The 23,427-nt window shown below is 61.0% G+C and overlaps 1 protein-coding gene across 6 annotated transcripts in view; it reads right to left on the bottom strand.

The window, feature by feature from the left end:
* celf1 (cugbp, Elav-like family member 1) overlaps window positions 1-23,427 on the bottom strand; it is a 275,180-nt gene that overhangs the window by 79,157 nt on the left and 172,596 nt on the right. The gene's annotated exons all lie outside the window — the stretch shown is intronic.

The raw sequence follows: 23,427 nt of genomic DNA, 5'->3' as shown, positions 1-23,427 counted from the left end.
GCGAGAGAGAGAGAGCCAGCGCGAGAGAGAGAGAGCCAGCGCGAGAGAGAGACAGCGCGACAGAGAGAGAGACAGCGCGACAGAGAGACAGACAGCGCGACAGAGAGAGAGACAGCGCGACAGAGAGAGAGCCAGCGCGACAGAGAGAGAGATAGCGCGACAGAGAGCGAGCCAGCGCGACAGAGAGCGAGCCAGCGCGACAGAGAGCGAGCCAGCGCGACAGAGAGCGAGCCAGCGCGACAGAGAGCGAGCCAGCGCGACAGAGAGCGAGCCAGCGCGACAGAGAGAGAGACAGCGCGACAGAGAGAGAGACAGCGCGACAGAGAGAGAGACAGCGCGACAGAGAGAGAGACAGCGCGACAGAGAGAGAGACAGCGCGACAGAGAGAGAGACAGCGCGACAGAGAGAGAGACAGCGCGACAGAGAGAGACAGCGCGACAGAGAGAGAGACAGCGCGACAGAGAGAGAGACAGCGCGACAGAGAGAGAGACAGCGCGACAGAGAGAGAGACAGCGCGACAGAGAGAGAGACAGCGCGACAGAGAGAGAGACAGCGCGACAGAGAGAGAGACAGCGCGACAGAGAGACAGTGCGACAGAGAGAGAGACAGCGCGACAGAGAGAGAGACAGCGCGACAGAGAGAGAGACAGCGCGACAGAGAGAGAGAGACCGCGCGACAGAGAGAGAGACAGCGCGACAGAGTGCCAGAGCGAGTGAGAGGGCAGCGCGAGAGAGAGAGAGAGAGTGAGCCAGCGCGAGAGAGAGCCAACGCGAGAGAGAGCCAACGCGAGAGAGAGCCAACGCGAGAGAGAGCCAACGCGAGAGAGAGCCAACGCGAGAGGGAGCCAACGCGAGAGGGAGCCAACGCGAGAGGGAGCCAACGCGAGAGGGAGCCAACGCGAGAGAGAGCCAACGCGAGAGAGAGCCAACGCGAGAGAGAGCCAACGCGAGAGAGAGAGAGGGCAGCGTGAGAGAGAGAGCCAGCGCGAGAGAGAGAGAGCCAGCGCGCGAGAGAGAGCCAGCGCGAGAGAGAGAGCCAGCGCGAGAGAGAGAGCCAGCGCGCGAGAGAGAGAGCCAGCGCGAGAGAGAGAGCCAGCGCGAGAGAGAGAGCCAGCGCGAGAGAGAGAGCCAGCGCGAGAGAGAGAGCCAGCGCGAGAGAGAGAGCCAGCGCGAGAGAGAGAGCCAGCGCGAGAGAGAGAGCCAGCGCGAGAGAGAGCCAGCGCGAGAGAGAGAGCCAGCGCGACAGAGAGAGAGCCAGCGCGACAGAGAGAGAGCCAGCGCGACAGAGAGAGAGCCAGCGCGACAGAGAGAGAGCCAGCGCGACAGAGAGCCAGCGCGACAGAGAGCCAGCGCGACAGAGAGAGAGACAGCGCGACAGAGAGAGAGCCAGCGCGACAGAGAGAGAGCCAGCGCGACAGAGAGAGAGCCAGCGCGACAGAGAGAGAGCCAGCGCGACAGAGAGAGAGCCAGCGCGACAGAGAGCCAGCGCGACAGAGAGAGAGCCAGCGCGACAGAGAGAGAGCCAGCGCGACAGAGAGAGAGCCAGCGCGACAGAGAGAGAGCCAGCGCGACAGAGAGAGAGACAGCGCGACAGAGAGAGAGACAGCGCGACAGAGAGAGAGACAGCGCGACAGAGAGAGAGACAGCGCGACAGAGAGAGAGACAGCGCGACAGAGAGAGAGACAGCGCGACAGAGAGAGAGACAGCGCGACAGAGAGAGAGACAGCGCGACAGAGAGAGAGACAGCGCGACAGAGAGAGAGACAGCGCGACAGAGAGAGAGACAGCGCGACAGAGAGACAGCGCGACAGAGAGACAGCGCGACAGAGAGACAGCGCGACAGAGAGACAGCGCGACAGAGAGACAGCGCGACAGAGAGACAGCGCGACAGAGAGACAGCGCGACAGAGAGACAGCGCGACAGAGAGACAGCGCGACAGAGAGACAGCGCGACAGAGAGACAGCGCGACAGAGAGACAGCGCGACAGAGAGACAGCGCGACAGAGAGACAGCGCGACAGAGAGACAGCGCGACAGAGAGACAGCGCGACAGAGAGAGAGACAGCGCGACAGAGAGAGACAGCGCGACAGAGAGAGAGACAGCGCGACAGAGAGAGAGACAGCGCGACAGAGAGAGAGACAGCGCGACAGAGAGAGAGACAGCGCGACAGAGAGAGAGACAGCGCGACAGAGAGAGAGACAGCGCGACAGAGAGAGAGACAGCGCGACAGAGAGAGAAACAGCGCGACAGAGAGAGAGACAGCGCGACAGAGAGAGAGACAGCGCGACAGAGAGAGAGACAGCGCGACAGAGAGAGAGACAGCGTGACAGAGAGAGAGACAGCGCGACAGAGAGAGAGACAGCGCGACAGAGAGAGAGACAGCGCGACAGAGAGAGAGACAGCGCGACAGAGAGACAGCGCGACAGAGAGACAGCGCGACAGAGAGACAGCGCGACAGAGAGAGAGACAGCGCGACAGAGAGAGAGACAGCGCGACAGAGAGAGAGACAGCGCGACAGAGAGAGAGACAGCGCGACAGAGAGAGAGACAGCGCGACAGAGAGAGAGACAGCGCGACAGAGAGAGAGACAGCGCGACAGAGAGAGAGACAGCGCGACAGAGAGAGAGACAGCGCGACAGAGAGAGACAGCGCGACAGAGAGAGAGACAGCGCGACAGAGAGAGAGACAGCGCGACAGAGAGAGAGACAGCGCGACAGAGAGAGAGACAGCGCGACAGAGAGAGAGACAGCGCGACAGAGAGAGACAGCGCGACAGAGAGAGACAGCGCGACAGAGAGACAGCGCGACAGAGAGACAGCGCGACAGAGAGACAGCGCGACAGAGAGACAGCGCGACAGAGAGACAGCGCGACAGAGAGAGAGACAGCGCGACAGAGAGAGAGCCAGCGCGAGAGAGAGAGAGAGAGCCAGCGCGAGAGAGAGAGAGTGAGACAGCGCGAGAGAGAGGCAGCGCGAGAGAGATAGACAGCGCGACAGAGAGACAGCGCGACAGAGAGAGAGACAGCGCGACAGAGAGAGAGACAGCGCGACAGAGAGAGAGACAGCGCGACAGAGAGAGAGACAGCGCGACAGAGAGAGAGACAGCGCGACAGAGAGAGAGACAGCGCGACAGAGAGAGAGACAGCGCGACAGAGAGAGAGACAGCGCGACAGAGAGAGAGACAGCGCGACAGAGAGAGAGACAGCGCGACAGAGAGAGAGACAGCGCGACAGAGAGAGAGACAGCGCGACAGAGAGAGAGACAGCGCGACAGAGAGAGAGACAGCGCGACAGAGAGAGAGACAGCGCGACAGAGAGAGAGACAGCGCGACAGAGAGAGAGACAGCGCGACAGAGAGAGAGACAGCGCGACAGAGAGAGAGACAGCGCGACAGAGAGAGAGACAGCGCGACAGAGAGAGAGACAGCGCGACAGAGAGAGAGACAGCGCGACAGAGAGAGAGACAGCGCGACAGAGAGAGAGACAGCGCGACAGAGAGAGAGACAGCGCGACAGAGAGAGAGACAGCGCGACAGAGAGAGAGACAGCGCGACAGAGAGAGACACAGCGCGACAGAGAGAGACACAGCGCGACAGAGAGAGACACAGCGCGACAGAGAGAGACACAGCGCGACAGAGAGAGACACAGCGCGACAGAGAGAGATACAGCGCGACAGAGAGAGATACAGCGCGACAGAGAGAGAGACAGCGCGACAGAGAGAGACACAGCGCGACAGAGAGAGACACAGCGCGACAGAGAGAGAGCCAGCGCGACAGAGAGAGAGCCAGCGCGACAGAGAGAGAGACAGCGCGACAGAGAGAGAGACAGCGCGACAGAGAGACAGCGCGACAGAGAGACAGCGCGACAGAGAGACAGCGCGACAGAGAGAGACAGCGCGACAGAGAGAGACAGCGCGACAGAGAGAGACAGCGCGACAGAGAGAGACAGCGCGACAGAGAGAGACAGCGCGACAGAGAGAGAGACAGCGCGACAGAGAGAGAGACAGCGCGACAGAGAGAGAGACAGCGCGACAGAGAGAGAGACAGCGCTACAGAGAGAGAGACAGCGCTACAGAGAGAGAGACAGCGCTACAGAGAGAGAGACAGCGCGACAGAGAGAGAGACAGCGCGACAGAGAGAGAGACAGCGCGACAGAGAGAGAAACAGCGCGACAGAGAGAGAGACAGCGCGACAGAGAGAGAGACAGCGCTACAGAGAGAGAGACAGCGCTACAGAGAGAGAGACAGCGCTACAGAGAGAGAGACAGCGCGACAGAGAGAGAAACAGCGCGACAGAGAGAGAAACAGCGCGACAGAGAGAGAGACAGCGCGACAGAGAGAGAGACAGCGCGACAGAAAGAGAGACAGCGCGACAGAGAGAGACAGCGCGACAGAGAGACAGCGCGACAGAGAGACAGCGCGACAGAGAGAGAGACAGCGCTACAGAGAGAGAGACAGCGCTACAGAGAGAGAGACAGCGCTACAGAGAGAGAGACAGCGCGACAGAGAGAGAAACAGCGCGACAGAGAGAGAGACAGCGCGACAGAGAGAGAGACAGCGCGACAGAGAGAGAGACAGCGCGACAGAGAGAGAGACAGAGCGACAGAGAGACAGCGCGACAGAGAGAGAGACAGCGCGACAGAGAGAGAGACAGCGCGACAGAGAGAGAGACAGCGCGACAGAGAGAGAGACAGCGCGACAGAGAGAGAGACAGCGCGACAGAGAGAGAGACAGCGCGACAGAGAGAGAGACAGCGCGACAGAGAGACAGCGCGACAGAGAGAGACAGCGCGACAGAGAGACAGCGCGACAGAGAGACAGCGCGACAGAGAGAGAGACAGCGCGACAGAGAGAGAGACAGCGCGACAGAGAGAGACAGCGCGACAGAGAGAGAGACAGCGCGACAGAGAGACAGTGCGACAGAGAGAGAGACAGCGCGACAGAGAGAGAGACAGCGCGACAGAGAGAGAGACAGCGCGACAGAGAGAGAGAGACCGCGCGACAGAGAGAGAGACAGCGCGACAGAGTGCCAGAGCGAGTGAGAGGGCAGCGCGAGAGAGAGAGAGAGAGTGAGCCAGCGCGAGAGAGAGCCAGCGCGAGAGAGAGCCAACGCGAGAGAGAGCCAACGCGAGAGAGAGCCAACGCGAGAGAGAGCCAACGCGAGAGGGAGCCAACGCGAGAGGGAGCCAACGCGAGAGGGAGCCAACGCGAGAGGGAGCCAACGCGAGAGAGAGCCAACGCGAGAGAGAGCCAACGCGAGAGAGAGCCAACGCGAGAGAGAGAGAGGGCAGCGTGAGAGAGAGAGCCAGCGCGAGAGAGAGAGAGCCAGCGCGCGAGAGAGAGCCAGCGCGAGAGAGAGAGCCAGCGCGAGAGAGAGAGCCAGCGCGCGAGAGAGAGAGCCAGCGCGAGAGAGAGAGCCAGCGCGAGAGAGAGAGCCAGCGCGAGAGAGAGAGCCAGCGCGAGAGAGAGAGCCAGCGCGAGAGAGAGAGCCAGCGCGAGAGAGAGAGCCAGCGCGAGAGAGAGAGCCAGCGCGAGAGAGAGCCAGCGCGAGAGAGAGAGCCAGCGCGACAGAGAGAGAGCCAGCGCGACAGAGAGAGAGCCAGCGCGACAGAGAGAGAGCCAGCGCGACAGAGAGAGAGCCAGCGCGACAGAGAGCCAGCGCGACAGAGAGCCAGCGCGACAGAGAGAGAGACAGCGCGACAGAGAGAGAGCCAGCGCGACAGAGAGAGAGCCAGCGCGACAGAGAGAGAGCCAGCGCGACAGAGAGAGAGCCAGCGCGACAGAGAGAGAGCCAGCGCGACAGAGAGCCAGCGCGACAGAGAGAGAGCCAGCGCGACAGAGAGAGAGCCAGCGCGACAGAGAGAGAGCCAGCGCGACAGAGAGAGAGCCAGCGCGACAGAGAGAGAGACAGCGCGACAGAGAGAGAGACAGCGCGACAGAGAGAGAGACAGCGCGACAGAGAGAGAGACAGCGCGACAGAGAGAGAGACAGCGCGACAGAGAGAGAGACAGCGCGACAGAGAGAGAGACAGCGCGACAGAGAGAGAGACAGCGCGACAGAGAGAGAGACAGCGCGACAGAGAGAGAGACAGCGCGACAGAGAGAGAGACAGCGCGACAGAGAGACAGCGCGACAGAGAGACAGCGCGACAGAGAGACAGCGCGACAGAGAGACAGCGCGACAGAGAGACAGCGCGACAGAGAGACAGCGCGACAGAGAGACAGCGCGACAGAGAGACAGCGCGACAGAGAGACAGCGCGACAGAGAGACAGCGCGACAGAGAGACAGCGCGACAGAGAGACAGCGCGACAGAGAGACAGCGCGACAGAGAGACAGCGCGACAGAGAGACAGCGCGACAGAGAGACAGCGCGACAGAGAGAGAGACAGCGCGACAGAGAGAGACAGCGCGACAGAGAGAGAGACAGCGCGACAGAGAGAGAGACAGCGCGACAGAGAGAGAGACAGCGCGACAGAGAGAGAGACAGCGCGACAGAGAGAGAGACAGCGCGACAGAGAGAGAGACAGCGCGACAGAGAGAGAGACAGCGCGACAGAGAGAGAAACAGCGCGACAGAGAGAGAGACAGCGCGACAGAGAGAGAGACAGCGCGACAGAGAGAGAGACAGCGCGACAGAGAGAGAGACAGCGTGACAGAGAGAGAGACAGCGCGACAGAGAGAGAGACAGCGCGACAGAGAGAGAGACAGCGCGACAGAGAGAGAGACAGCGCGACAGAGAGACAGCGCGACAGAGAGACAGCGCGACAGAGAGACAGCGCGACAGAGAGAGAGACAGCGCGACAGAGAGAGAGACAGCGCGACAGAGAGAGAGACAGCGCGACAGAGAGAGAGACAGCGCGACAGAGAGAGAGACAGCGCGACAGAGAGAGAGACAGCGCGACAGAGAGAGAGACAGCGCGACAGAGAGAGAGACAGCGCGACAGAGAGAGAGACAGCGCGACAGAGAGAGACAGCGCGACAGAGAGAGAGACAGCGCGACAGAGAGAGAGACAGCGCGACAGAGAGAGAGACAGCGCGACAGAGAGAGAGACAGCGCGACAGAGAGAGAGACAGCGCGACAGAGAGAGACAGCGCGACAGAGAGAGACAGCGCGACAGAGAGACAGCGCGACAGAGAGACAGCGCGACAGAGAGACAGCGCGACAGAGAGACAGCGCGACAGAGAGACAGCGCGACAGAGAGAGAGACAGCGCGACAGAGAGAGAGCCAGCGCGAGAGAGAGAGAGAGAGCCAGCGCGAGAGAGAGAGAGTGAGACAGCGCGAGAGAGAGGCAGCGCGAGAGAGATAGACAGCGCGACAGAGAGACAGCGCGACAGAGAGAGAGACAGCGCGACAGAGAGAGAGACAGCGCGACAGAGAGAGAGACAGCGCGACAGAGAGAGAGACAGCGCGACAGAGAGAGAGACAGCGCGACAGAGAGAGAGACAGCGCGACAGAGAGAGAGACAGCGCGACAGAGAGAGAGACAGCGCGACAGAGAGAGAGACAGCGCGACAGAGAGAGAGACAGCGCGACAGAGAGAGAGACAGCGCGACAGAGAGAGAGACAGCGCGACAGAGAGAGAGACAGCGCGACAGAGAGAGAGACAGCGCGACAGAGAGAGAGACAGCGCGACAGAGAGAGAGACAGCGCGACAGAGAGAGAGACAGCGCGACAGAGAGAGAGACAGCGCGACAGAGAGAGAGACAGCGCGACAGAGAGAGAGACAGCGCGACAGAGAGAGAGACAGCGCGACAGAGAGAGAGACAGCGCGACAGAGAGAGAGACAGCGCGACAGAGAGAGAGACAGCGCGACAGAGAGAGAGACAGCGCGACAGAGAGAGAGACAGCGCGACAGAGAGAGAGACAGCGCGACAGAGAGAGAGACAGCGCGACAGAGAGAGACACAGCGCGACAGAGAGAGACACAGCGCGACAGAGAGAGACACAGCGCGACAGAGAGAGACACAGCGCGACAGAGAGAGACACAGCGCGACAGAGAGAGATACAGCGCGACAGAGAGAGATACAGCGCGACAGAGAGAGAGACAGCGCGACAGAGAGAGACACAGCGCGACAGAGAGAGACACAGCGCGACAGAGAGAGAGCCAGCGCGACAGAGAGAGAGCCAGCGCGACAGAGAGAGAGACAGCGCGACAGAGAGAGAGACAGCGCGACAGAGAGACAGCGCGACAGAGAGACAGCGCGACAGAGAGACAGCGCGACAGAGAGAGACAGCGCGACAGAGAGAGACAGCGCGACAGAGAGAGACAGCGCGACAGAGAGAGACAGCGCGACAGAGAGAGACAGCGCGACAGAGAGAGAGACAGCGCGACAGAGAGAGAGACAGCGCGACAGAGAGAGAGACAGCGCGACAGAGAGAGAGACAGCGCTACAGAGAGAGAGACAGCGCTACAGAGAGAGAGACAGCGCTACAGAGAGAGAGACAGCGCGACAGAGAGAGAGACAGCGCGACAGAGAGAGAGACAGCGCGACAGAGAGAGAAACAGCGCGACAGAGAGAGAGACAGCGCGACAGAGAGAGAGACAGCGCTACAGAGAGAGAGACAGCGCTACAGAGAGAGAGACAGCGCTACAGAGAGAGAGACAGCGCGACAGAGAGAGAAACAGCGCGACAGAGAGAGAAACAGCGCGACAGAGAGAGAGACAGCGCGACAGAGAGAGAGACAGCGCGACAGAAAGAGAGACAGCGCGACAGAGAGAGACAGCGCGACAGAGAGACAGCGCGACAGAGAGACAGCGCGACAGAGAGAGAGACAGCGCTACAGAGAGAGAGACAGCGCTACAGAGAGAGAGACAGCGCTACAGAGAGAGAGACAGCGCGACAGAGAGAGAAACAGCGCGACAGAGAGAGAGACAGCGCGACAGAGAGAGAGACAGCGCGACAGAGAGAGAGACAGCGCGACAGAGAGAGAGACAGCGCGACAGAGAGACAGCGCGACAGAGAGAGAGACAGCGCGACAGAGAGAGAGACAGCGCGACAGAGAGAGAGACAGCGCGACAGAGAGAGAGACAGCGCGACAGAGAGAGAGACAGCGCGACAGAGAGAGAGACAGCGCGACAGAGAGAGAGACAGCGCGACAGAGAGACAGCGCGACAGAGAGACAGCGCGACAGAGAGACAGCGCGACAGAGAGAGAGACAGCGCGACAGAGAGAGAGACAGCGCGACAGAGAGAGAGACAGCGCGACAGAGAGAGAGACAGCGCGACAGAGAGAGAGACAGCGCGACAGAGAGAGAGACAGCGCGACAGAGAGAGAGACAGCGCGACAGAGAGAGAGACAGCGCGACAGAGAGAGAGACAGCGCGACAGAGAGAGAGACAGCGCGACAGAGAGAGAGACAGCGCGACAGAGAGAGAGACAGCGCGACAGAGAGAGAGACAGCGCGACAGAGAGAGACAGCGCGACAGAGAGAGAGACAGCGCGACAGAGAGAGAGACAGCGCGACAGAGAGAGAGACAGCGCGACAGAGAGAGAGACAGCGCGACAGAGAGAGAGACAGCGCGACAGAGAGAGAGACAGCGCGACAGAGAGAGAGACAGCGCGACAGAGAGAGAGACAGCGCGACAGAGAGAGACAGCGCGACAGAGAGAGAGACAGCGCGACAGAGAGAGAGACAGCGCGACAGAGAGAGAGACAGCGCGACAGAGAGAGAGACAGCGCGACAGAGAGAGAGACAGCGCGACAGAGAGAGAGACAGCGCGACAGAGAGAGAGACAGCGCGACAGAGAGAGACAGCGCGACAGAGAGAGACAGCGCGACAGAGAGACAGCGCGACAGAGAGACAGCGCGACAGAGAGACAGCGCGACAGAGAGACAGCGCGACAGAGAGACAGCGCGACAGAGAGAGAGACAGCGCGACAGAGAGAGAGCCAGCGCGAGAGAGAGAGAGAGAGCCAGCGCGAGAGAGAGAGAGTGAGACAGCGCGAGAGAGAGGCAGCGCGAGAGAGATAGCGCGACAGAGAGACAGCGCGACAGAGAGAGAGACAGCGCGACAGAGAGAGAGACAGCGCGACAGAGAGAGAGACAGCGCGACAGAGAGAGAGACAGCGCGACAGAGAGAGAGCCAGCGCGACAGAGAGAGAGACAGCGCGACAGAGAGAGAGACAGCGCGACAGAGAGAGAGACAGCGCGACAGAGAGAGAGACAGCGCGACAGAGAGACAGACAGCGCGACAGAGAGACAGACAGCGCGACAGAGAGAGAGACAGCGCGACAGAGAGAGAGACAGCGCGACAGAGAGAGAGACAGCGCGACAGAGAGAGAGACAGCGCGACAGAGAGAGAGACAGCGCGACAGAGAGAGAGACAGCGCGACAGAGAGAGACAGCGCGACAGAGAGAGACAGCGCGACAGAGAGAGACAGCGCGACAGAGAGAGAGACAGCGCGACAGAGAGAGAGACAGCGCGACAGAGAGAGAGACAGCGCGACAGAGAGAGAGACAGCGCGACAGAGAGAGAGACAGCGCGACAGAGAGAGAGACAGCGCGACAGAGAGAGAGACAGCGCGACAGAGAGAGAGACAGCGCGACAGAGAGAGAGACAGCGCGACAGAGAGAGAGACAGCGCGACAGAGAGAGATACAGCGCGACAGAGAGAGATACAGCGCGACAGAGAGAGAGACAGCGCGACAGAGAGAGACACAGCGCGACAGAGAGAGACACAGCGCGACAGAGAGAGAGCCAGCGCGACAGAGAGAGAGCCAGCGCGACAGAGAGAGAGACAGCGCGACAGAGAGACAGCGTGACAGAGAGACAGCGCGACAGAGAGACAGCGCGACAGAGAGAGACAGCGCGACAGAGAGAGACAGCGCGACAGAGAGAGACAGCGCGACAGAGAGAGACAGCGCGACAGAGAGAGAGACAGCGCGACAGAGAGACAGCGCTACAGAGAGAGAGACAGCGCGACAGAGAGAGAGACAGCGCGACAGAGAGAGAGACAGCGCGACAGAGAGAGAGACAGCGCGACAGAGAGAGAAACAGCGCGACAGAGAGAGACACAGCGCGACAGAGAGAGACACAGCGCGACAGAGAGCCAGCGCGACAGAGAGAGAGCCAGCGCGACAGAGAGAGAGACAGCGCGACAGAGAGACAGCGTGACAGAGAGACAGCGCGACAGAGAGACAGCGCGACAGAGAGAGACACAGCGCGACAGAGAGAGACACAGCGCGACAGAGAGAGAGCCAGCGCGACAGAGAGAGAGCCAGCGCGACAGAGAGAGAGACAGCGCGACAGAGAGACAGCGTGACAGAGAGACAGCGCGACAGAGAGACAGCGCGACAGAGAGACAGCGCGACAGAGAGACAGCGCGACAGAGAGACAGCGCGACAGAGAGACAGCGCGACAGAGAGAGAGACAGCGCGACAGAGAGAGAGCCAGCGCGAGAGAGAGAGAGAGAGCCAGCGCGAGAGAGAGAGAGTGAGACAGCGCGAGAGAGAGGCAGCGCGAGAGAGATAGCGCGACAGAGAGACAGCGCGACAGAGAGAGAGACAGCGCGACAGAGAGAGAGACAGCGCGACAGAGAGAGAGACAGCGCGACAGAGAGAGAGACAGCGCGACAGAGAGAGAGACAGCGCGACAGAGAGAGAGACAGCGCGACAGAGAGAGAGACAGCGCGACAGAGAGAGAGACAGCGCGACAGAGAGACAGAAAGCGCGACAGAGAGAGAGACAGCGCGACAGAGAGAGAGACAGCGCGACAGAGAGAGAGACAGCGCGACAGAGAGAGAGACAGCGCGACAGAGAGAGAGACAGCGCGACAGAGAGAGACAGCGCGACAGAGAGAGACAGCGCGACAGAGAGAGACAGCGCGACAGAGAGAGAGACAGCGCGACAGAGAGAGATACAGCGCGACAGAGAGAGAGACAGCGCGACAGAGAGAGAGACAGCGCGACAGAGAGAGAGACAGCGCGACAGAGAGAGAGACAGCGCGACAGAGAGAGAGACAGCGCGACAGAGAGAGAGACAGCGCGACAGAGAGAGAGACAGCGCGACAGAGAGAGATACAGCGCGACAGAGAGAGATACAGCGCGACAGAGAGAGATACAGCGCGACAGAGAGAGAGACAGCGCGACAGAGAGAGACACAGCGCGACAGAGAGAGACACAGCGCGACAGAGAGAGAGCCAGCGCGACAGAGAGAGAGCCAGCGCGACAGAGAGAGAGACAGCGCGACAGAGAGACAGCGTGACAGAGAGACAGCGCGACAGAGAGACAGCGCGACAGAGAGAGACAGCGCGACAGAGAGAGACAGCGCGACAGAGAGAGACAGCGCGACAGAGAGAGACAGCGCGACAGAGAGAGAGACAGCGCGACAGAGAGACAGCGCTACAGAGAGACAGCGCTACAGAGAGAGAGACAGCGCTACAGAGAGAGAGACAGCGCGACAGAGAGAGAGACAGCGCGACAGAGAGAGACACAGCGCGACAGAGAGAGACACAGCGCGACAGAGAGAGACACAGCGCGACAGAGAGAGAGCCAGCGCGACAGAGAGAGAGACAGCGCGACAGAGAGAGAGACAGCGCGACAGAGAGAGAGACAGCGCGACAGAGAGAGAGACAGCGCGACAGAGAGAGAGACAGCGCGACAGAGAGAGAGACAGCGCGACAGAGAGAGAGACAGCGCGACAGAGAGAGAGACAGCGCGACAGAGAGAGAGACAGCGCGACAGAGAGAGATACAGCGCGACAGAGAGAGATACAGCGCGACAGAGAGAGAGACAGCGCGACAGAGAGAGACACAGCGCGACAGAGAGAGACACAGCGCGACAGAGAGAGAGCCAGCGCGACAGAGAGAGAGCCAGCGCGACAGAGAGAGAGACAGCGCGACAGAGAGACAGCGTGACAGAGAGACAGCGCGACAGAGAGACAGCGCGACAGAGAGAGACAGCGCGACAGAGAGAGACAGCGCGACAGAGAGAGACAGCGCGACAGAGAGAGAGACAGCGCGACAGAGAGAGAGACAGCGCGACAGAGAGACAGCGCTACAGAGAGACAGCGCTACAGAGAGAGAGACAGCGCTACAGAGAGAGAGACAGCGCGACAGAGAGAGAGACAGCGCGACAGAGAGAGACACAGCGCGACAGAGAGAGACACAGCGCGACAGAGAGAGAGCCAGCGCGACAGAGAGAGAGCCAGCGCGACAGAGAGAGAGACAGCGCGACAGAGAGACAGCGTGACAGAGAGACAGCGCGACAGAGAGACAGCGCGACAGAGAGACAGCGCGACAGAGAGAGACACAGCGCGACAGAGAGAGACACAGCGCGACAGAGAGAGACACAGCGCGACAGAGAGTGACACAGCGCGACAGAGAGAGAGCCAGCGCGACAGAGAGAGAGACAGCGCGACAGAGAGAGAGACAGCGCGACAGAGAGACAGCGCGACAGAGAGACAGCGCGACAGAGAGAGACAGCGCGACAGAGAGAGACAGCGCGACAGAGAGAGACAGCGCGACAGAGAGAGACAGCGCGACAGAGAGAGAGACAGCGCGACAGAGAGAGAGACAGCGCTACAGAGAGAGAGACAGCGCTACAGAGAGAGAGACAGCGCTACAGAGAGAGAGACAGCGCTACAGAGAGAGAGACAGCGCGACAGAGAGAGAGACAGCGCGACAGAGAGAGAGACAGCGCGACAGAGAGAGAAACAGCGCGACAGAGAGAGAGACAGCGCGACAGAGAGAGAGACAGCGCTACAGAGAGAGAGACAGCGCTACAGAGAGAGAGACAGCGCTACAGAGAGAGAGACAGCGCGACAGAGAGAGAAACAGCGCGACAGAGAGAGAAACAGCGCGACAGAGAGAGAGACAGCGCGACAGAGAGAGAGACAGCGCGACAGAAAGAGAGACAGCGCGACAGAGAGAGAGACAGCGCGACAGAGAGAGACAGCGCGACAGAGAGACAGCGCGACAGAGAGACAGCGCGACAGAGAGACAGCGCGACAGAGAGACAGCGCGACAGAGAGACAGCGCGACAGAGAGACAGCGCGACAGAGAGACAGCGCGACAGAGAGACAGCGCGACAGAGAGACAGCGCGACAGAGAGAGAGACAGCGCGAGAGAGAGAGCCAGCGCGAGAGAGAGAGAGAGAGCCAGCGCGAGAGAGAGAGAGAGAGCCAGCGCGAGAGAGAGAGAGAGAGACAGCGCGACAGAGAGAGAGACAGCGCGACAGAGAGAGAGACAGCGCGACAGAGAGAGACAGCGCGACAGAGAGACAGCGCGAAAGAGAGAGACAGCGCGACAGAGAGAGAGACAGCGCGACAGAGAGAGAGGCAGCGCGACAGAGAGAGAGACAGCGCGACAGAGAGAGAGACAGCGCGACAGAGAGAGAGACAGCGCGACAGAGAGAGAGACAGCGCGACAGAGAGAGAGACAGCGCGACAGAGAGAGAGACAGCGCGACAGAGAGAGATACAGCGCGACAGAGAGATATACAGCGCGACAGAGAGAGAGACAGCGCGACAGAGAGAGAGACAGCGCGACAGAGAGAGAGACAGCGCGACAGAGAGAGACACAGCGCGACAGAGAGAGTGCCAGCGCGAGAGAGAGTGCCAGCACGAGAGAGAGTGCCAGCGTGAGAGAGTGCCAGCACGAGAGAGAGTGCCAGCGCGAGAGAAAGTGCCAGCGCGAGAGAGAGTGCCAGCGCGAGAGAGAGTGCCAGCGCGAGAGAGAGAGCTAACGTGAGAGAGAGAGCCAGGGCGAGAGAGAGCCAGCGGGAGAGAGCCAGCGCGAGAGAGAGAGCCAGCGCGAGAGAGAGAGCCAACGCGAGAGAGAGAGCCAGCGCGAGAGAGAGAGCCAGCGCGAGAGTGAGAGGCAGCGCGAGAGAGAGAGCCAGCGCGAGAGAGAGAGAGCCAGCGCGAGAGAGAGAGAGCGAGCCAGCGCGACAGAGAGCCAGCGCGACAGAGAGAGCCAGCGCGACAGAGAGAGCCAGCGCGACACAGAGAGCCAGCGCGACACAGAGAGCCAGCGCGACACAGAGAGCCAGCGCGACAGACAGAGCCAGCGCGACAGACAGAGCCAGCGCGACAGACAGAGCCAGCGCGACAGACAGAGCCAGCGCGACAGACAGAGCCAGCGCGACAGACAGAGCCAGCGCGACAGACAGAGCCAGCGCGACAGACAGAGCCAGCGCGACAGACAGAGCCAGCGCGACAGACAGAGCCAGCGCGACAGACAGAGCCAGCGCGACAGACAGAGCCAGCGCGACAGACAGAGCCAGCGCGACAGACAGAGCCAGCGCGACAGACAGAGCCAGCGCGACAGACAGAGCCAGCGCGACAGACAGAGCCAGCGCGACAGAGAGAGCCAGCGCGACAGAGAGAGAGCCAGCGCGACAGAGAGAGAGCCAGCGCGACAGAGAGAGAGCCAGCGCGACAGAGAGAGAGCCAGCGCGACAGAGAGAGAGCCAGCGCGACAGAGAGAGAGCCAGCGCGACAGAGAGAGAGCCAGCGCGACAGAGAGAGAGCCAGCGCGACAGAGAGAGAGCCAGCGCGACAGAGAGAGAGCCAGGGCGACAGAGAGAGAGCCAGCGTGACAGAGAGAGAGCCAGCGCGACAGAGAGAGAGACAGCGCGACAGAGAGACAGCGCGACAGAGAGACAGCGCGACAGAGAGAGAGACAGCGCGACAGAGAGAGAGACAGCGCGACAGAGAGAGAGAGCGCGACAGAGAGAGAGAGCGCGACAGAGAGAGAGAGCGCGACAGAGAGAGACAGCGCGACAGAGAGAGACAGCGCGACAGAGAGACAGCGCGACAGAGAGAGAGACAGCGCGACAGAGAGACAGCGCGACAGAGAGAGAGATAGCGCGACAGAGAGAGAGACAGCGCGACAGAGAGAGACAGCGCGACAGAGAGAGACAGCGCGACAGAGAGACAGCGCGACAGAGAGACAGCGCGACAGAGAGACAGCGCGACAGAGAGAGAGCCAGCGCGACAGAGAGAGAGCCAGCGCGAGAGAGAGTGAGACAGCGCGAGAGAGAGAGGCAGCGCGAGAGAGAGAGACAGCGCGACAGAGAGAGAGACAGCGCGACAGAGAGAGAGACAGCGCGACAGAGAGAGAGACAGCGCGACAGAGAGAGAGACAGCGCGACAGAGAGAGAGACAGCGCGACAGAGAGAGAGACAGCGCGACAGAGAGAGAGACAGCGCGACAGAGAGAGAGACAGCGCGACAGAGAGAGACAGCGCGACAGAGAGAGAGCCAGCGCGAGAGAGAGAGAGAGAGCCAGCGCGAGAGAGAGAGAGTGAGACAGCGCGAGAGAGAGGCAGCGCTAGAGAGATAGACAGCGCGACAGAGAGACAGCGCGACAGAGAGAGAGACAGCGCGACAGAGAGAGAGACAGCGCGACAGAGAGAGAGACAGCGCGACAGAGAGAGAGACAGCGCGACAGAGAGAGAGACAGCGCGACAGAGAGAGAGACAGCGCGACAGAGAGAGAGACAGCGCGACAGAGAGAGAGACAGCGCGACAGAGAGAGAGACAGCGCGACAGAGAGAGAGACAGCGCGACAGAGAGAGAGACAGCGCGACAGAGAGAGAGACAGCGCGACAGAGAGAGAGACAGCGCGACAGAGAGAGAGACAGCGCGACAGAGAGAGAGACAGCGCGACAGAGAGAGAGACAGCGCGACAGAGAGAGAGACAGCGCGACAGAGAGAGAGACAGCGCGACAGAGAGAGAGACAGCGCGACAGAGAGAGAGACAGCGCGACAGAGAGAGAGACAGCGCGACAGAGAGAGAGACAGCGCGACAGAGAGAGACAGCGCGACAGAGAGACAGCGCGACAGAGAGAGAGACAGCGCGACAGAGAGAGACAGCGCGACAGAGAGAGAGACAGCGCGACAGAGAGAGAGACAGCGCGACAGAGAGAGATACAGCGCGACAGAGAGAGATACAGCGCGACAGAGAGAGATACAGCGCGACAGAGAGAGATACAGCGCGACAGAGAGAGAGACAGCGCGACAGAGAGAGACACAGCGCGACAGAGAGAGACACAGCGCGACAGAGAGAGACACAGCGCGACAGAGAGAGAGCCAGCGCGACAGAGAGAGAGCCAGCGCGACAGAGAGAGAGCCAGCGCGACAGAGAGAGAGCCAGCGCGACAGAGAGAGAGACAGCGCGACAGAGAGAGAGACAGCGCGACAGAGAGACAGCGCGACAGAGAGACAGCGCGACAGAGAGAGACAGCGCGACAGAGAGAGACAGCGCGACAGAGAGAGACAGCGCGACAGAGAGAGACAGCGCGACAGAGAGAGAGACAGCGCGACAGAGAGAGAGACAGCGCTACAGAGAGAGAGACAGCGCTACAGAGAGAGAGACAGCGCTACAGAGAGAGAGACAGCGCGACAGAGAGAGAAACAGCGCGACAGAGAGAGAAACAGCGCGACAGAGAGAGAGACAGCGCGACAGAGAGAGAGACAGCGCGACAGAGAGAGAGACAGCGCGACAGAGAGAGAGACAGCGCGACAGAGAGAGACAGCGCGACAGAGAGACAGCGCGACAGAGAGACAGCGCGACAGAGAGACAGCGCGACAGAGAGACAGCGCGACAGAGAGACAGCGCGACAGAGAGACAGCGCGACAGAGAGACAGCGCGACAGAGAGACAGCGCGACAGAGAGACAGCGCGACAGAGAGAGAGACAGCGCGACAGAGAGAGAGACAGCGCGACAGAGAGAGCCAGCGCGAGAGAGAGAGAGAGAGCCAGCGCGAGAGAGAGAGAGTGAGACAGCGCGAGAGAGAGAGAGGCAGCGCGAGAGAGATAGACAGCGCGACAGAGAGACAGCGCGACAGAGAGACAGCGCGACAGAGAGACAGCGCGACAGAGAGAGAGACAGCGCGACAGAGAGAGAGACAGCGCGACAGAGAGAGAGACAGCGCGACAGAGAGAGAGACAGCGCGACAGAGAGAGAGACAGCGCGACAGAGAGAGAGACAGCGCGACCGAGAGAGAGACAGCGCGACAGAGAGAGAGACAGCGCGACAGAGAGAGAGACAGCGCGACAGAGAGAGAGACAGCGCGACAGAGAGAGAGACAGCGCGACAGAGAGAGAGACAGCGCGACAGAGAGAGAGACAGCGCGACAGAGAGAGAGACAGCGCGACAGAGAGAGAGACAGCGCGACAGAGAGACAGCGCGAAAGAGAGAGACAGCGCGACAGAGAGACAGCGCGACAGAGAGAGAGACAGCGCGACAGAGAGAGAGACAGCGCGACAGAGAGAGAGACAGCGCGACAGAGAGAGAAGACAGCGCGACAGAGAGAGAGACAGCGCGACAGAGAGAGAGCCAGCGCGACAGAGAGAGAGCCAGCGCGACAGAGAGAGAGCCAGCGCGACAGAGAGAGAGCCAGCGCGACAGAGAGAGAGCCAGCGCGACAGAGAGAGAGCCAGCGCGACAGAGAGAGAGCCAGCGCGACAGAGAGAGAGCCAGCGCGACAGAGAGAGAGCCAGCGCGACAGAGAGAGAGCCAGCGCGACAGAGAGAGAGCCAGCGCGACAGAGAGAGAGCCAGCGCGACAGAGAGAGAGCCAGCGCGACAGAGAGAGAGCCAGGGCGACAGAGAGAGAGCCAGGGCGACAGAGAGAGAGCCAGGGCGACAGAGAGAGAGCCAGCGTGACAGAGAGAGAGCCAGCGCGACAGAGAGACAGCGCGACAGAGAGAGAGACAGCGCGACAGAGAGACAGCGCGACAGAGAGAGAGACAGCGCGACAGAGAGAGAGACAGCGCGACAGAGAGAGAGAGCGCGACAGAGAGAGAGAGCGCGACAGAGAGAGAGAGCGCGACAGAGAGAGACAGCGCGACAGAGAGAGAGACAGCGCGACAGAGAGAGAGACAGCGCGACAGAGAGACAGCGCGACAGAGAGAGAGACAGCGCGACAGAGAGAGAGACAGCGCGACAGAGAGAGAGATAGCGCGACAGAGAGAGAGACAGCGCGACAGAGAGAGAGACAGCGCGACAGAGAGAGAGACAGCGCGACAGAGAGAGACAGCGCGACAGAGAGAGACAGCGCGACAGAGAGACAGCGCGACAGAGAGACAGCGCGACAGAGAGACAGCGCGACAGAGAGAGACAGCGCGACAGAGAGAGAGCCAGCGCGAGAGAGAGAGAGTGAGACAGCGCGAGAGAGAGGCAGCGCGAGAGAGATAGACAGCGCGACAGAGAGACAGCGCGACAGAGAGAGAGACAGCGCGACAGAGAGAGAGACAGCGCGACAGAGAGAGAGACAGCGCGACAGAGAGAGAGACAGCGCGACAGAGAGAGAGACAGCGCGACAGAGAGAGAGACAGCGCGACAGAGAGAGAGACAGCGCGACAGAGAGAGAGACAGCGCGACAGAGAGAGAGACAGCGCGACAGAGAGAGAGACAGCGCGACAGAGAGAGAGACAGCGCGACAGAGAGAGAGCCAGCGCGAGAGAGAGAGAGAGAGCCAGCGCGAGAGAGAGAGAGTGAGACAGCGCGAGAGAGAGGCAGCGCGAGAGAGATAGACAGCGCGACAGAGAGACAGCGCGACAGAGAGAGAGACAGCGCGACAGAGAGAGAGACAGCGCGACAGAGAGAGAGACAGCGCGACAGAGAGAGAGACAGCGCGACAGAGAGAGAGACAGCGCGACAGAGAGAGAGACAGCGCGACAGAGAGAGAGACAGCGCGACAGAGAGAGAGACAGCGCGACAGAGAGAGAGACAGCGCGACAGAGAGAGAGACAGCGCGACAGAGAGAGAGACAGCGCGACAGAGAGAGAGACAGCGCGACAGAGAGAGAGACAGCGCGACAGAGAGAGAGACAGCGCGACAGAGAGAGAGACAGCGCGACAGAGAGAGAGACAGCGCGACAGAGAGAGACAGCGCGACAGAGAGAGAGACAGCGCGACAGAGAGAGAGACAGCGCGACAGAGAGAGAGACAGCGCGACAGAGAGAGAGACAGCGCGACAGAGAGAGACAGCGCGACAGAGAGAGAGACAGCGCGACAGAGAGAGAGACAGCGCGACAGAGAGAGAGACAGCGCGACAGAGAGAGAGACAGCGCGACAGAGAGAGAGACAGCGCGACAGAGAGAGAGACAGCGCGACAGAGAGAGAGACAGCGCGACAGAGAGAGAGACAGCGCGACAGAGAGAGAGACAGCGCGACAGAGAGAGAGACAGCGCGACAGAGAGAGAGCCAGCGCGAGAGAGAGAGAGAGAGCCAGCGCGAGAGAGAGAGAGTGAGACAGCGCGAGAGAGAGGCAGCGCGAGAGAGATAGACAGCGCGACAGAGAGACAGCGCGACAGAGAGAGAGACAGCGCGACAGAGAGAGAGACAGCGCGACAGAGAGAGAGACAGCGCGACAGAGAGAGAGACAGCGCGACAGAGAGAGAGACAGCGCGACAGAGAGAGAGACAGCGCGACAGAGAGAGAGACAGCGCGACAGAGAGAGAGACAGCGCGACAGAGAGAGAGACAGCGCGACAGAGAGAGAGACAGCGCGACAGAGAGAGAGACAGCGCGACAGAGAGAGAGACAGCGCGACAGAGAGAGAGACAGCGCGACAGAGAGAGAGACAGCGCGACAGAGAGAGAGACAGCGCGACAGAGAGAGAGACAGCGCGACAGAGAGAGAGACAGCGCGACAGAGAGAGACAGCGCGACAGAGAGAGAGACAGCGCGACAGAGAGAGAGACAGCGCGACAGAGAGAGAGACAGCGCGACAGAGAGAGAGACAGCGCGACAGAGAGAGACAGCGCGACAGAGAGAGAGACAGCGCGACAGAGAGAGAGACAGCGCGACAGAGAGAGATACAGCGCGACAGAGAGAGATACAGCGCGACAGAGAGAGAGACAGCGCGACAGAGAGAGAGACAGCGCGACAGAGAGAGAGACAGCGCGACAGAGAGAGACACAGCGCGACAGAGAGAGAGCCAGCGCGACAGAGAGAGAGCCAGCGCGACAGAGAGAGAGACAGCGCGACAGAGAGAGAGACAGCGCGACAGAGAGACAGCGCGACAGAGAGACAGCGCGACAGAGAGACAGCGCGACAGAGAGAGACAGCGCGACAGAGAGAGACAGCGCGACAGAGAGAGACAGCGCGACAGAGAGAGACAGCGCGACAGAGAGAGAGACAGCGTGACAGAGAGAGAGACAGCGCTACAGAGAGAGAGACAGCGCTACAGAGAGAGAGACAGCGCGACAGAGAGAGAGACAGCGCGACAGAGAGAGAAACAGCGCGACAGAGAGAGAGACAGCGCGACAGAGAGAGAGACAGCGCTACAGAGAGAGAGACAGCGCTACAGAGAGAGAGACAGCGCTACAGAGAGAGAGACAGCGCGACAGAGAGAGAGACAGCGCGACAGAGAGAGAGACAGCGCGACAGAGAGAGAGACAGCGCGACAGAGAGAGAGACAGCGCGACAGAAAGAGAGACAGCGCGACAGAGAGAGACAGCGCGACAGAGAGACAGCGCGACAGAGAGACAGCGCGACAGAGAGACAGCGCGACAGAGAGACAGCGCGACAGAGAAACAGCGCGACAGAGAGAGAGACAGCGCGACAGAGAGAGCCAGCGCGAGAGAGAGAGAGAGAGCCAGCGCGAGAGAGAGAGAGTGAGACAGCGCGAGAGAGAGAGAGGCAGCGCGAGAGAGATAGACAGCGCGACAGAGAGACAGCGCGACAGAGAGACAGCGCGACAGAGAGACAGCGCGACAGAGAGAGAGACAGCGCGACAGAGAGAGAGACAGCGCGACAGAGAGAGAGACAGCGCGACAGAGAGAGAGACAGCGCGACAGAGAGAGAGACAGCGCGACAGAGAGAGAGACAGCGCGACAGAGAGAGAGACAGCGCGACAGAGAGAGAGACAGCGCGACAGAGAGAGAGACAGCGCGACAGAGAGAGACAGCGCGACAGAGAGAGAGCCAGCGCGAGAGAGAGAGAGAGAGCCAGCGCGAGAGAGAGAGAGTGAGACAGCGCGAGAGAGAGGCAGCGCTAGAGAGATAGACAGCGCGACAGAGAGACAGCGCGACAGAGAGAGAGACAGCGCGACAGAGAGAGAGACAGCGCGACAGAGAGAGAGACAGCGCGACAGAGAGAGAGACAGCGCGACAGAGAGAGAGACAGCGCGACAGAGAGAGAGACAGCGCGACAGAGAGAGAGACAGCGCGACAGAGAGAGAGACAGCGCGACAGAGAGAGAGACAGCGCGACAGAGAGAGAGACAGCGCGACAGAGAGAGAGACAGCGCGACAGAGAGAGAGACAGCGCGACAGAGAGAGAGACAGCGCGACAGAGAGAGAGACAGCGCGACAGAGAGAGAGACAGCGCGACAGAGAGAGAGACAGCGCGACAGAGAGAGAGACAGCGCGACAGAGAGAGAGACAGCGCGACAGAGAGAGAGACAGCGCGACAGAGAGAGAGACAGCGCGACAGAGAGAGAGACAGCGCGACAGAGAGAGAGACAGCGCGACAGAGAGAGACAGCGCGACAGAGAGACAGCGCGACAGAGAGAGAGACAGCGCGACAGAGAGAGACAGCGCGACAGAGAGAGAGACAGCGCGACAGAGAGAGAGACAGCGCGACAGAGAGAGATACAGCGCGACAGAGAGAGATACAGCGCGACAGAGAGAGATACAGCGCGACAGAGAGAGATACAGCGCGACAGAGAGAGAGACAGCGCGACAGAGAGAGACACAGCGCGACAGAGAGAGACACAGCGCGACAGAGAGAGACACAGCGCGACAGAGAGAGAGCCAGCGCGACAGAGAGAGAGCCAGCGCGACAGAGAGAGAGCCAGCGCGACAGAGAGAGAGCCAGCGCGACAGAGAGAGAGACAGCGCGACAGAGAGAGAGACAGCGCGACAGAGAGACAGCGCGACAGAGAGACAGCGCGACAGAGAGAGACAGCGCGACAGAGAGAGACAGCGCGACAGAGAGAGACAGCGCGACAGAGAGAGACAGCGCGACAGAGAGAGAGACAGCGCGACAGAGAGAGAGACAGCGCTACAGAGAGAGAGACAGCGCTACAGAGAGAGAGACAGCGCTACAGAGAGAGAGACAGCGCGACAGAGAGAGAAACAGCGCGACAGAGAGAGAAACAGCGCGACAGAGAGAGAGACAGCGCGACAGAGAGAGAGACAGCGCGACAGAGAGAGAGACAGCGCGACAGAGAGAGAGACAGCGCGACAGAGAGAGACAGCGCGACAGAGAGACAGCGCGACAGAGAGACAGCGCGACAGAGAGACAGCGCGACAGAGAGACAGCGCGACAGAGAGACAGCGCGACAGAGAGACAGCGCGACAGAGAGACAGCGCGACAGAGAGACAGCGCGACAGAGAGACAGCGCGACAGAGAGAGAGACAGCGCGACAGAGAGAGAGACAGCGCGACAGAGAGAGCCAGCGCGAGAGAGAGAGAGAGAGCCAGCGCGAGAGAGAGAGAGTGAGACAGCGCGAGAGAGAGAGAGGCAGCGCGAGAGAGATAGACAGCGCGACAGA

Source organism: Carcharodon carcharias, chromosome 10, assembly GCF_017639515.1.
Source record: "Carcharodon carcharias isolate sCarCar2 chromosome 10, sCarCar2.pri, whole genome shotgun sequence".
In the NCBI taxonomy this organism is placed as follows: Eukaryota; Metazoa; Chordata; class Chondrichthyes; order Lamniformes; family Lamnidae; genus Carcharodon; species Carcharodon carcharias.
The sequence above is the reverse complement of the archived record's forward strand: the minus strand, read 5'-3'. Positions and strand labels throughout refer to the sequence as shown.